Source organism: Mangifera indica, chromosome 20 (genome assembly GCF_011075055.1).
Source record: "Mangifera indica cultivar Alphonso chromosome 20, CATAS_Mindica_2.1, whole genome shotgun sequence".
NCBI lineage: Eukaryota > Viridiplantae > Streptophyta > Magnoliopsida > Sapindales > Anacardiaceae > Mangifera > Mangifera indica.
In genome coordinates, this window is record NC_058156.1 from 9883071 (window position 1) to 9899280 (window position 16210).

At 31.1% G+C, this 16210-nt stretch overlaps 2 pseudogenes; both read right to left on the minus strand.

Moving 5' to 3' along the window:
• Positions 1-5364: 5364 nt before the first annotated feature.
• Positions 5365-7682, minus strand: LOC123204317 (annotated as a pseudogene).
• Positions 7683-9123: 1441 nt separating this feature from the next.
• On the minus strand, positions 9124-14895 carry LOC123204189 (annotated as a pseudogene).
• Positions 14896-16210: the final 1315 nt, after the last annotated feature.

Here is a 16210-nt window from a genome sequence, read left to right on the forward strand (position 1 = left end):
CTTAAAGAGCCAGATGTCCTATCATTGCTTTTGGTGCATAATTCTGTGTGGACTGATCCCAAGAAATTTTTATTAAAGCCTAATCATAGAAGCCATATGATGTATGTATGTGTATATATATAAAATTTAGATATTAAAATAATATATTATTATATGAGTAAATATTATTTTATTTTTAATTTAAAATTAATTATTAATATGATGATATGTCACCTGAATATTTAATAAAACTAAGAATATATATATATATATAAAATCGAAACAAAATTACATGTATCTATATACTAGAAATGTTATACGGACACATAAATTATATTAAACTTATGGCCAAATGACTATTTCCCACCTAAACTATACTGAAATCTCAAAGTTTCCTCCATTAACTATGAAAATATCATTTACCCACCTATGAGCAGTTAAAATTAATGGTGGTAAAGGTAAAATCGTTATTTTTTCTATAATATTAAAAATAAACTAAAATATAATCTATTTTGCCCCCCTAAACTTTAACAACTAAAATTTTCCCCCAGCTTAAGTTTTAAAAAATGACAGTTTCACCCTAGGATTTAGTTTTGAAATCTCCGGTGACATTGCCGACGACCTCTCTCTCCGAAACATCCTCTCCTTTCGATGATCTCTTTTCTCCCATTTAGATACCCGATCGACATCAGAGAAGCCTTGAGAGACGAAGATGAAGCTGTCGTCTTCATCTGGGAAGACGACCAGATTCTTAAGAATTCAACATAGTTTGGGTGGGAAATAATCCTTTGCCTTAAACTTATTCATATAAATTAATATAATATTATATGATCGAGTCATTTTTATAGTGAAAAAAATAAATAATTATATCAATTAATCAAATGTTGTCATGACAGTTTGTATATATAAATTCATGTGATTTGTTTATACATATAGTTTTATTGTAATATGTCCAAATCATGAGAAAGATTTGGACTGTGTCCAATTTTTCGATTAACTTTTTTCAATTTTGACATTTGATTCTCTCATAGATTTTAAAACGAAATGATATTATATATAATTATAATAAATACTAATTTAGATATAAAAATAATGTGTCATTATGTGATTGAATATTATTTTATCTTTTATTAAAAATTATTTAATCATATGATGATATATATAAATATATATATATTTATATACTTAAAATAGATATATATAGTTTTATTGATCCGGTAACTCCCACCGAGTGCAAAAGTTAATGAGTTTATCCCTAAATGACATTTCTAACCTTTGGAAAAGTTTACAGTCATACTCTTACAAGGGTATTTTTGTCATCTTACTAAAAGTTTATTGTTGTTCCCTGTAGGAGGCTGCATATATATATTTATATATATGTTTTTTTTTTTTTTTTTGCCCTTTTCCAGACCCAAAATTGAACTAAAATATTAGCAATCTTGAACTCTGAATAACAAGGAAGCTCCTTTATAGAAAATTGAACCCTAAACCTCTATGTTGGAATCTAAACCATTAAATTAAGCTTAAAGCTTGAAATTCTAAATTTGTAACAATATACTAAATTACTATTGCCCACCTAAGGTTTGACGAAACTACAAGATAACCCATTGAATTTTTTAAATTTAAATGCCCATTAAAAAAAACTAATGATATTAAAAAAATTGAAAACAATTATCCATGTCTAAGTAAATTAAAAGTTTAATATTAAAATATTTTGAAAAGAGACTCAAATATATGTGTTTTTATACATAAAATTTACTCTTTTATCACTTAAACTATTATTTAAGACTAATCAAACGAAATTGTGGTCTAATAATATCTAATGTGTATTTCTTATCCAAATTATATTTAATCAAAATTGAAATAATCGGTTATCATGCATAACCGTTGATATAAACAAGTTCATATTTCAACAAATATAATATTTTATAAAAAAATATTTTAATTTACGTTAATATAAAATTTGACTAGATTGATTTGATAGTAGACCATCAGCAGGTCTTAGTCAAATTCGACCCGCCCATCCGGGTTTTAAAATCCTGTCTATAAGAAAAGAGGAAACAAAAGAAATTCATGAAAAGGAGAAGGGGGAAGTGGTTAAGTAGCTAAAATGATATGGATTACAGGTGGGATGAAACCAAATCCGTTAAGATTACCATGCACAGAACTCGAGGCAGTGTTTTGATCATCTAGTAGTCATCCTCCTTCAAAAGATTCAAAAGTTGGATGCCATTGCCATACAGCCGTGTAAGTAGCAATATGCTTTATTTATTATATTCTCTACACAAATCCCTTAATGGGTGGATTCGGATCGAATTAAACTTTGAATATCTTTTGATTTGAGTTTGGTTTAAGTTAATATGCCAAAATTAAACGTAGTTCAAATTTGACTTAACTAAAAAATGATTCAACTCAAGTTTTAATTCAAGTTCATGACTCAAATTTATAATTCGAATTCATTTATTAAATTCAAGACTCATTTATTAATAATTATCAAAATAATATCGTTTTGATAATTGTTTGATATAATTTAAATTAAATCACAAACCAAATTTGAATCGAATTAGATCATTTCTCAATTTACGGGCTAGATAGATTCAGATTATCTCTAGTTTGAAAATTTGTTAAATACTCTAGGACCTCCTAAACTTTCCAGACATATTTTAAGAATCAATAAAACTTTGTATTTACTTTTGGTGTATAATTTATGTACTCGTATGATGTATCATCATATGATTGAATAATTTTAAATTAAAATTGAAATAATATCTAATTATATAATGATATATTATCTGTATATATAATTATATATAAAATAAATAAATACACATAATATTACTCTTTTAATTATTATAAAATTTCCATTTATAATAATTTTGATTTGTTTTTGGAAAACATATCATTGTGTCGCAGGAGCCTGAGTTCCAAAACCGGTTGATGGGGTGTACTTCAAGCCTAATTCTGCCCCATCCCACATGCTTAGAAACAGTACGTAATTGTTTAGACTAATTGAGATCATTATTATAATAATCCCAACACTTGATCAAATGATTCACTTGCAAGATTAAAGTTAGAGCATAATATGCAAAACAAACAAACTATATCTATCAGGTTTTCGTATCTGATTAATTACTCAAATAATATATCATTATATAAATTAGATAATTTTAAATTGAATATATCATCTGAAGGTATTCTAATTCCATAGAATCTACGTATATGTTATATAATCCACAAGATGTATGCAAAGATTATAAGAATATATGAAACATCATGCGCTCTGAATCCGTAAAATTCCCAAAATTACTTGCTCTTGAAACCTTTCTTAATAACATTTTTCAATGGATAAAGTTATACTATATGTGTTTTGAAAAGAGACTTAGACAATATTTAGTAGGTTATTAAACCCACATCGAAGGTTTAATAAGCCTTAAAAGTCACACTAATATTATCTATCCAGATCATAACTTTTATGTGTATTGAACTTATCTTTATTGATTACTTAAATTTATATATTGATTGTTATTCGATTATCCGATTTTATTAAACTAAAATTATAATTATTGTTAACCCATATGAGAAAATATTTTAACATTTAATATTCAATCAAATACTCAAAACTGAATATACGTAATATTGTTCCATACTAAAAGAATAATGATGCAACCATACACTCACGGACTTGCAAGTTTGCATTTCTTGAATTTCATCATCAAACATTAATCATTCATCCCAATTAAGATGGAATTTTATAAATTATCCCAACTTCATCTTTTGTTTTTTAATATATATATATATATATATATATATATATATATAGATGGATTGCTTTAGATAGCTTAATTAAACAAAATCACGACACAACTAAAAGCCCAAATGCAGGCCTAATATTGAGACTTGGAGCCCATATTGAGAGTGCTTTTAGCAATTTATTTTTGCATTTCCTAATATTCATCCCGAGCAATACTTCCATGAGTCTTACTTAGGGGTGGCAAAGAGTCAGAACAGAACAGTTCGAGACCCAACTCGAACCCTCTCTTTCTAGCCTTGTAAAGGTATGACCCAAATTGTAATGGGTTAATTTAGACTCACAGGATGCCCAAATCATGTCACAGGCTTGGACTTCAAGCTTGTGGATCAATCTGACATATTTAAAAAATAAATAAATAAATAAATAAATAAAATAATGATAAAAATATAAATTTTTATTAGAAAAAGAACATTTTATATTTATAAAAACGAGTTATATCCTTTGGATTAATCTTGCACATGTGAGACAACTAAAATTTAAATTTGGTTGGAATTTGATACTTGAATTTTTATCTATAATAAACGAAAAAAGCTATTAGAATGTATTTTTTAAACGTGGGACATTTTTATAAAAGTACAAAGTGCAAAAGTGTTCTACAAATAAATAATATAATTCACTAACTTCCTTCACCCTCTATATATAACAATTATGCAAAATATAAGTTTTAACCAAATTCAATTATTGGTTGTCTCACATAAGGGAGATTAATTATGGGAACTTAACTCACCTACTATAAATAAATTTGTTTTCTTTATAATCGTAATTTAATTTTTCAACATCTTTAATCTGATCATTTTATTCAAGGATAAATTTGAATCGAATTGAGTCTAAATAAGAATCAATTAAAGTTTAATTCAAACTTAGAACTTTGAATTTGAATTAATTAAAATATGAATAATGATGTCAGATAAGGTGACAGAGTTATCAAATTGGTAATCTTCGATCTTGGATTCATAAAGCTCTTGAAATTTATTTGGATTCATCTTCTTAAACCTTTTTTAAATGAAGACCTTCAATGAATAAAACCATTGTATTGGATTGGAAAGGGGTCTATAGCCAATATATAGAGGATTATTAAAACCTTTTATCAATAACCTTACTATACTGGTGTATAAAGTATACTGGACAATTATGAATGATCCCATAAAACTTATCGATAAACTTTTATTAGAGTATTTAATTACTTAATTTTATTAATTAGAATAGTGTTATATACAATTTTGTATATGATTTTATACACAAACAATGATATGTCTTTATATAATCGGATAGTTAAAAAATTAAAGATAACACCCACTCACATGATGATATATTATTATTTATATATAAAAATTGTACATATAATTTTATTGTATTAATTACTGCTAGTGATTTCTAACATTAATAATCAGAAATTTTTCTATCATTTCAATCAATTTATCAAATCAAATCCCAGGAGAAAATGTGCCTTATTCACATAATATTTAATAATACTATATATGCTTATTTTAAATACAAAAATAGATATATTTATGTGTGTTATTATATAATTGAATATTATTTTATTTTTAATATAAAATGATCTAATCACATGGCAACGAACGAAATTAAATTCTAAAATCAGAAAAATAAATACAAACATATACAATGATCTGTTAAAAAAATCAGAAACTAAGCTAATATAGAAAAGAATAACAGAGACAGTTCTTTTTCCTGGTTTCCAGTTAAACAGATAACAAGAAGTCAATCTTCTTTCTTCTGTCTTGAACTGCCATCTCAAGCTGAAAGAATATCTCGGGAAGAATATATATGGATGGCCAGCATTGTCTTCTCAGCTTTTACTCAACTGCAGCCTGCTACTTCTTTCCTCTTAGTAAGGTTTTTGACGAGCAAAACCCAGCTGAATGATGAATTGACAAAGACCGGAAACATGAGGAGGCAAACTTTATCAGTCACAGAATAAAGATTATATATGTACAAAAAATAAAGATGCCTTTTCATTTTTGATTTCTTACCTATTAAAGAGGGAAAGAAAAGGGATGTCAATGAATCAGTGTACCTGAAGCAGCATTGAGGGGGCTGCAGCAGGTTTGGAAGTAATATGACTCCTTGTTTTTCTGCCATTCAATGTAGCAACTGATGGGCTGTTTGCTGTTGTTATGTCCCAAAAGCTTCGTTTTTTAGCTGTTGGCACTGGTGAACAAAATCGATGACTAGGGCTCTTTAAGTCCCCTGTCCTTGTTTCCTTAGGCTGCAAGCTAGCCTTTGTTACTGCCACTGTCCTCTTTGCCACTTCTGTTTTTCTTTGTTCTGATGGTTTTTCGTTCTTCCGTAAAAGCACACAGATAAGATCATCCTTATGCTTTATCTGCAAAGCATGATCTTTCTTCATCCTCTCAATTTCTGCTTCTGTGCCTTAACATTCAGCTGAAGCTCTCTAACTGCTGCTGTGCTCCTTTCCTCTTAAATTCTAGTGTAAAGCAACTCCCATTTAAGAAAGATGATCTGGGTTTTCTTTTTTCATTTTGTTGGGCTGTAGATGGAGTTAAGAGAGAGGAGACGGATTAAGGGGCTGGAGAAGTATTTGCAGCTAAGGATTGTGCTTGAAGGGTTAGCAACTTTTGCTGCTGGCGTGCTGTTTGAACTCGCAATTCTCGATTCTCCTTCTGCAGTTCAAGCAGTAGCTTGGCTTGATCAATTTCGGATTCAGGTACTTGAAGTAGTTCTTCATTTGCCTCAGCTGCCTGAAATTGTGGTTGATAGGTTAAGACTGAAGTAAATTTTGAGGAAGATGGCATGCCAAGGTTGTTGAATGAAAAGTTCAAGATGAGCATTTGGCATTAATAAGAAGTAACAAGATGAAATTTGTCACAGTGATTACAATAAAATTGAACAATGAAAGTTTTAGAGATGAACCTTGTTTCGGATTTCCTTGGCTCGATCAGCCCAATTCAGGGTGTTTTGAGTTTCACCGAATGAAAGATTGCATGGACTAATGTTAGCAATCATTACAGTGTTACAAGCTCCCCCTAATGAATCCTTGAGTAGTTGAGTAAGCTTCGAATTCCGATATGGTATGTGTTTCTTACCCTCAACAAGAGCATTGAAGCAGCTGGTCAGTGCAAGGAGTGATCGATTTATGTTGGCACCCTCAATTGATCTGACTGTTCTCGGATCAGTTGCAAGCGCTCTTTCTGACCCAGCAAGATCAATTAGTGAAAGCTTTCCAACTCTTTTGACAATGTTCATAGAAGCATCTTTAACTCTGTATTCAACTACAACCTAATGGAAAACAGCACAAAATCTTAAAATAAAAGATGAAATAGGAAAATGAATAATTAATTACAGTTTACAAGTTTATATACCAAATAGGGAGACAAGATCCATCAGCACCTGCAGAATGGCGTGCGAGCGCGAAGAGGTCTCATCGGCACGAGTTGGTTCAGTTGTTCGGTTTTGGTTTCCATGCTGAAGCAATTGCATAACCTGCCACAGCCATGATAAATATGAAATTGTTCTATCTTCCCCATTCAAGCATCTCCTTAACCTGTGACTTAAAATAGGAATATAAAACACAAAAATATTAGCTCATCTGTAGAGTAAGCTCTGTATTGTGTAAGGCCCGCTGCTACAATCCTCTAAAATGCATTAGAAGACCAATTTTCAATCAGATATTACTCATACAATTTAAACTCTACAAGGAAGGATGAAAGCAAGCATAACTGACTTGTTCATCTTCTCTAAGGACCAGAGGTCTTCCAGGGGAGAGCAAATCCCTGACAGTTTCATTGTAGGCCTCCAGATACAAGAGGCGAACTACATAATTTCCATCGCAGCTCTGCTGTCTAATCTTTGCAAACAGATCCTTAATTGCCAAAGCCATCACTCCTGGATTCTCCACAGTACCTAGCATTGCCTACAGAGGGAGTTCGAGCTCTCAATAGTTAACGGATACCGATTTAGGAATGCAACAATCTTTGGGCGGGAATAAGTCCTTTGGCCTTGATAATAAGCCAAGTTCAAAACTGTGATTCATTTGTACCCTGTATAACCATGCAAATAATGAGCAACACTTTGTCTCTAAGGGTAATTTGAGTGACAAATTATGTATTATTCTTGATATAAACAGTATCATTATGCCGTATCAAGATTGGAAAGTTCATCCCTGCACGGAAAGTTCATCCCGGGATACATGCAGTACCCTACATAATCATGCAAATAATTAACCTTCCATGCAGAATTCAACAATGTCTGCAGATTCTGATGACTCAAGATTTTGCGAGGCCCATATACACACTTTCTTAGTTTGTATTTTTGAGAATGGAGTTTTTTTTCATAAATAGCACAGGCAAAGACAAAAGTGTCAAGGGATTTTCTCTTATATACTGTCTGTCGTCTTAGCCAGCTGGCTGCAATATCTTATTTTGGCCTTGTTACAGACTGAAGTCTGGAATACTTTGAAGACAGGCTTTCAATCTATCTTATTTGGGCCAGAGTCGAGCTTGTTTCAGGTTTATTCAAGTTAAACTTGTTTTTAAGTTTGAATAAGTTCTGTTTGAATTCCGTTCAACCTTAAAAGTCTTGTACCTCATGCATGTTAAACGTTGCAAAATTTTCTGGAGGTGGTAAAACCTGAACGAAAATTCAGTTGTTTTGATAGAGAAGATAAGGTGATGCAAGTGCGTGATTTGTCTTCGGGTTTTATAGTGCCTTCTAGCCATATTGAGCAATTAAACTCATGGCTTGGCCTTCCATTGATGTCTTGGATGGAAGTGTTGAAGAGGGTATAAGAGCAAAGTGATTCGGAGAGTTCAATTTCACATATAATGCATAGGTTCAAGATACCTTAACTTCATTTTTTAACGCTACTAATTCTATAGATAGCAACAGGTCAGTAATACCCTGATCCCCATTTTCATCCCTAATGGGAAAATCTTGCCCTTCCATGCAGGAAAAATCTTTCCAACCCCGTAGAAAACCCCCAAATATTAGGGAATTTAAAGCTTTTAAGAGTATTTCAATATTTAATTAAATGTTTAAAAGATATGTAAGAAACAAACTTAAAAGATATATAGGAATAAAGTTACGAAAGGGATGAGTTAAAGTTATATTTAATTATAAAGATTTTATTTATTCTTATTCTTATTTCTATCTAAAAATTTTCTTTTTGTTCGAAAAAGGAGAAATTAGAGATCTGGCTCCAATGACCAAATTGATATCTCAATGTGATCTTTATTGGGATGTAGTTAACAAATGTCATTTTAATGTAATCTATATTACTATTGGATTTACAAGAATGAATGGTTCTCATTCAGTAAATCGGTCAAAAATTTAAGCCGCAATTATAACAAAGACTCAACATCAAAACCGATCTTATTTTTGTTGATTTACTTATTTTACATGTAATCAATCCATACATATAAATAATTTATTCTGAGAATTGTCATTAAAATTCTATCTGTAATCACACTGATCTAATAGAACCCCAAATTATGAAAACACCAAAGTTGAAAACAGGAACCCTAAATAGGATTTAATTAAATAACCCTAGTAAAAAAGCAACCCTAAAAAAGAGCAACATAATATTTATTGGAGAAGCAATGGAAGAAGGCCTTTGAACTGAGCCATTGTTCTTTCCAATGGTGCTGTTTTGGTTCTGGGTTTGATCAGGAGGGCTTGCAGGAGGCTCCAAAACTTTGATGATCATCTTCATCCCTCGTTCACAATGCCCAGAAACTCCACTGATGAAGTAGAACAAGCCTGGATTCTCCAGCTTGAAGTCGGTGTCGCCATTGTTGGAGTAGAAAAGTGGATGAGATGATCGACACTTCTGGTACTCCTCCTCCGTCACAACCATCACCGAGTCTTTCTCGTACTTGAAATCTGAATTCATCATCAACGAAACATGTAAAACAAAGAAAATTTTTCTAGACTTGTTAACTATGTAACACAAAAATGGAAACGTGAAAAGTTAATTTTTTGAAAACATAGGAAACGAAAAGTGGGTAAGTGTTTCTTTAAAAAAAAATACAACTTTTTAGCAACAACAAGATGTAAACTCAATCTACTGGGTCTATTATATTTAGTGTATATCAAATTTGACAAAATCAATTTTTCAAGTGTTTAGTGATATTTGGAGAAGCCGAGATAGAGAGGAGATGGTTGAGAGAAAATGTTAGAGAGAAGAGGAGATAAAATTAAAATTAGAATTAATTGAAATTGTGAAAAAGAGTGAAACATAAAATTAATATTTAATCGACTGAAAAAATGCATTTCGTTTCCATGTTTTGAATTTTTTTTATATTTCAGAAACACTTTAAACGTTTCGTGTTTGTTTCAAAGAGTTTCAGAAATAGAAATGTTTCGAAAACACAGAAACGCACTGTGCTTCCTAGCTTGTTAGCAAACTGTCCAGCAGAATTTACTACTTACGAACAGTATCTCCAGGCTTAAACCTGTTTCCGGAAGCCCACTGGTTGTACATTTCGTCAGTGTTGTTTCCCTTAGGAAGAACCCAACCATGGTCGCCGCCCACTTCGTATTGAGCAGAGGTTACAGTGTGGACTTGGAGGAACGAGAAGAGAACCAGAAAGAGAGAAACTTTGAAGGAGATGATAAGGAGAGAAGCCATAGTTTTTGGACTCAAGGGAGCTCTAGTTTATTTTGGTTTACTTCAATGGAGTAATAAAAGGAGATTATCTGTAATTAGTGCTTGAAGAAATATGGAGTTGAAATTGAAGTCTGTTAATGGGAGAATAATTAGGAGAGAGATCTGGAGATAGTGGATTGTTGGAGGTAACCGTTGAGAGAGAGGCCTATCTTTGACTTGGTACAAAATTTTCTTTCACAAGAGATCAGACTGTTGAGCGAAATGAGGTAAAAAGGGCTAAAGCACTACTTCCCAACCAAGGTTTGATAAAATAACGATTCCCATTCTATAAGTTTGAAAAAGTTATTTTCAGCTATATGTCAAAGTCAATTGTTAGTTCAAGTTTGGGTTAGATTTGAATCGAGTTCATTTCAACTTAGTTGGAACAAACCCGAAACTAGCTTAGCTTAAGCAAGCTTGAGTTTAAATGTTATATATTTTTTAGTTTGAGTTTTATGAGTGTTTGACTCATCAAGCTTACGAACATAAAAAATTTGATACAAAACAATATCTTTTTAACTAATATATATTAAAACAATGTGGTTTTAGTAACAAGTTAAACTCAAAGCTCAATTCGAGTTTAACTCTTTTTAAACGAGTCAAGTTTAAGTTCCTTTGAAACAAGCTCGAGCTTGATTTCATGCAAATTGAGTCGAACTCGAGCTTAGACGAGTTTAAGTTTAGCTCAATTTAAATCCAACTTTAGTTCTAGTCAACTAGAGTAAAACATGCCCAAAATGAGTTTAGCTTTAATGAGTCCAAACCTAAAAGTTTATATTATCAAGTTTAAACTTAAGGGTGTTTGACTAGTCAAATTTGTGAGTCTAATAAAGTTGAATTTGAATCAACTAAAATGATATTACTTTGACTGATACACATTAAAATAATATTATTTTACTAAATTTTCGTTCAATTATAGTATTAAATCGAGTTCAACTTGATATTATGATCAAACTCAAATCGAATATGAATTTGATTTTCTGAAACCAAACCAAACCAAAATCAAATATTTAATTAATGTCATTATGACATTTAAGAAGGTGTTGAAATGGCTGACAATTAATGGAGATTAACGAGCTAATTAATATGATTTTCTGCTCTTTTTAGAGTGGTTGTATAGTTTAAACACTTAGGGCTAGATTCAAACCGAACTGAGCTTAAGCTTGGCTCAATCTATATGAAACTGAGTTGGAGCTGGAGTTTGGCTAGTTTCAAAAAAGTTGAGCTCGAGCTTGAATTAAACTTTTAATTAGTTTGTTATTAAAACAACGTCGTTCTAATGTATATTGATCAAAATAATGTTGTTTTATATCAAAATTTTAAAGTTTGTGAGCTTGACCAGTTGAATACCTTAAAACTCGAGCTAAAAAATGTTAAACTTTTAAGCTCAAGCTCAAACTCAAGCTCAAGCTCAAGCTCAAACCCGAACAAACTTGATTCGAATCCTACTCTACTAACCACTTTATTTCAACTTACAAGGCTTTGAAATATATTAATGTCATATTATTTTTTCAAGTCAAATCTGTAATCTTTTGAGTCGAATTTACAAATGAGTTTAATTTAATTTGATTCAAATCTAACTTTGTACCGAGACAAATTTTATATTAATTTGAAAAAAGTCAAACTAGTTAATTTGCTTTCTTCCCAGGTAAATATAATATATATTACAATATAAAACCCTAAATTACATCTCTTGGGCTACAAGATTTCTCTAGTCCGAGCTGAGACCATTCAAATTAATTAAACAAATCTTGAAAATCTCGAAGAATTTCTGCATGCCCTCGATCGTCTTGTCGATTTTTGTCTGCATGAAAATGAAATAATCTCTCCTCCCAAGTATTTAACAAGGCTTCACCCCATAAGGAACATGAACTGTGGAAGCCATTTCCGCTTTGAAGCACAGATTTGGATTGTTCCAGGCTCCGAAACGCCGACCCATTTTCTTGTAAAACCAGACTGAGGCTTCAACTTTCCCTGTCAAATTGTTCCCATTAAGATACAGACCATTGATGCTCGCCATTGTTACAAGCCTTGAAGGAAAATTCCCAGAGAGTTTATTATCGTTAAGCCCCAAAAATCTGAGTCTTTTCAATTTCGCCATCGATGAATCTGGTATTTCGCCTGTCAAGTTCGTATTTGAGAGGTCCAAAACCTCCAAGTTTTGGAGATTTTCCCACTGGATTTCGCTGAGTTCACCGCCGAGTGGATTGCCAGCCATTGCCATCTCTTTCAGAGAAGCCAGTTCTGAAAGTGATTGAACAAGCCCACCTGAAAATCTGTTACTTCTTATGTCGAATAAAGTTACATTCTTTAAACTCCCAATTTCTTCTGGCAATTTTCCTTCGAGCTTGTTGTTGCTCAAGTCGAGTTTCAACAGTGAAATCAAACCACTGAAAGTCAACGGCATTGACCCTGAGAGATTATTTCTGCTTAAGTCAATTATCAATGCATCAGTCAACCCCCCGAGACTCGCCGGGATCTTGCCATTGAACCGGTTTCCGGCGAGAACAAGACGCTTCAAACTGACCAAATTTCCCAACTCCGGTGGTATCTTTCCGGTCAAACCATTTTCTAGCAGGACTAAAGATTGAAGCTTTTTGAGACTGCCAAAAGTTGCCGGAATAGTTCCAGTGAGAGCAGGGTTTGATCGGAATTCTAAAGATTCCAATGAATTAGCGAGATTTTCCCAGTTTGATGAGGGTAGTTGAGTAGGGGTTTGAGCTGGTGAGGCGAAGCAACTGAAGAACGAGAGAGACCTGAGGTGAGTGAGTTGGAAGAGATGATGTGGGAACTTTGCGTTGTGGGTGCACCGGAGAGAGTTGTCGTAAATCGGACCGATGTTTAATCCGGTGACATACCAGAAGTCGTTTAATAAATCGCAGGAAACTCCCTGAAAATGTTTTACAAAACCAAATATTTTAACATATTATAAGTTATAGGTGTGTATGATTTAATTTGATTCAGTTTAGAAACTTTTTGAAATTAAATTGAAAAAAAAAAGGTTTAAAAAAATTCCAAAACAAATAAAATAATTTTAGATTTCAAATTAAACAAAATTAAATTAAAAAAATACTGTTTAATTTAGTTTAAATTATAATTAAACATATTAAATTATTCATTTTTAAATATGTTATATTTCATAAATAAAAATTGAATTATAATTTTTTAAACATGAAATATATATATATATATATAATAAACATGTAAAAAAAATAATATAATATAGATGGAAAAAAAGTGATATACAATATTGTTTATTAAAAAACTTTAGCAAATATGGTTGTATATATACATATTTTAAAAAAATACGATTTATAATTTGATTCGATTTAGAAACTATCCAAACCACAACCCAAATCATAAAGAGTTTTTTTTTTTAAATTTATTAATCCAAATTAAATCGTAATTTTTGAACTATTTAGTCTCATTTCGTAGTTTGAATTGAATTATGTTCAACTCTAAATTATATGTACTTTTTTGGGTTTCCAAATTTCACTTTGTTTGGGTTACATAAAATAATTTCATTAAATTTCGAAACAAAAGCATTGTTTTTAATAGAATTATGAGATAATTGAATAATTTTAAATTGTAGATAGAGTAATTTTGATAACCATATATAAATTAATGTAACATAAATATTCAAGGTAAAACTACTAACTAAATACTAGCTTGAATTTATTAGATTTCAATAGTGCAAGAAAGATGATAGTTCGAGGAAAACAACTGAAAATATATTATAAAATAATATTTTTGATTATTTAATTAAATATATAAATAATATGTTATTATATGATTGAATGATTTTAAATTAAAAATAAAAATATTAATATATTTAATAATAGTTTTAAATTAAATATACATATGATATGTCATCATATTTGATATGATATATCATTTATATAGTCAATGCTATACTAAAAAAATTAAATTCAATTTGATACTTTACACGAAGAACTAGGGTAAATTAACCTAAGTGGTGATCGATTTGAACCTGAATTGGCGTCCATCCACAGGGATCTGGATAGAGATCAGAGCCATTCCACTGAGTCCCCATGAATCCTTGGATTGCCAAATAAAGAGCTTCTCGCTCATTTTTCTCCATTGCTGCTACATCTTGAGCATCTTGCCCTCCACATAAATTTACAGGCCACCCAACAAAAAGGAACACAAGAAATATTGCTAGAAATGAGTTCTTCATAATGGTTTTTCTCAACTGACAAACTGAAAATCTCCTAGAGGAAGAAAAGAAGATCTTGTTCAGAATCTCCAGCCAATGGAAACACAGAAGAGAGAGAGAAAATGAACTAGATAGTCTTTAGAGAATCGGATTCTTAATAAGAGCAGCCATATATAAAGAGAAGAAAGATACACAAGCACAGTTAAATTTTCTGCTGAATCAACTACCAGAAAAGTGAAACTGTAAAAGTTTCTGAGCATGCTAACACCGAAAGAGGGCAACAAAATCTAAGAAGCGCTTAAAGAGAAGCACTGACACTTATCGAGGCGAAAAAGGCAAGCAATAATTGCAGCGACAACAACAATAATAATATGGATATAAATATTCAGAGATCCTGCTGCATGGAAGTGAAAAGCAGCCGATCGAAGAACAGAAGCTTTTAAATTAACGGCGTCTCTATCGCCCTTATCTATTTGCAGTAGCTCTGCGTGGAGCAGATGCCTTGAAAGCTATAACTAGGTGCATGTGCTCCGGTTGTTTGTGAAGGATTTGTTAAGTGTCATAGTTAAGATTTAATCCAGTAGCCTAGAGCTCCAATTTAAGTGGCAAAAGTCGCAAAATATGTGAAATTCCAAAAGAAATGGTTTGAGTTCGAAATTCAGTGGTGTTATATATCAAAATGAAACATTTGATTTATCTTATGCAGTGGTTGTCAGATTAGTCACATGACATGACTCAAGGTTTGTTTGCCTAACATGGTTAGCTCAACTTTGAAGAGATGGTTTGGTTCGAATAGGATTCTTTGTCAAAAAAAAAACAAAATTAAATCAGTATATTGAGTGACAAAAATGGGGCTGTCCAAACAATTAAAACTCATTGATGATATATTAAGATCATTTTTAAACTTATCTAATACAATAATTTTAGGACTGATTAGACTCGATGATTCATCTGTTTGATATGATCAGTTCAATTTGAAGAAACAGTCTAACCTAAATAAGAGTTCTTCATAAAAAAACAAAAAGAAGATTTTGTCTACCAATATTATTCAACCTAGGGTTCAATTTTGGTTGGGGTTAGGGTTTTGAAAGATTATATTTACTGAAATTACTACAAGACTTTTTAATTATATGACAGAATTCTAATTATAAATTTCTCGCTTCAAGACTTTTTCCCTATCAGAAAAATTTTATATGAGATAATCTTATGATTTCACTTAATTAATGTTGTGGGATCATCTAGTAAAAAAGATATATATTATTTTTCAGAACTACTTATGGTGGTGGTTATTAAGGGATGATTATTATAGATAAATTATTCAGAAATCATAATAATGATTAAATGAAAGAGAAATTTTGACATACATAGAGTAACACATGTCACTATATCATGAATACAGTCTCACTTTTTCAATAAAGATGTAGAGATTGTCATAGAAATAGGTAACCATCTAATTTTAAATATTTAGTTGCTTATTCAGATAATACGTCATTATATGATCAAATATTATTTTATTTTAATTTAAAATTATTTTATTATATAATATTATATTATTTGGGTATTCTATTGGGAGTGGACAGTATACTTAGGTGGTCCTAGGAACGCATCAGATATT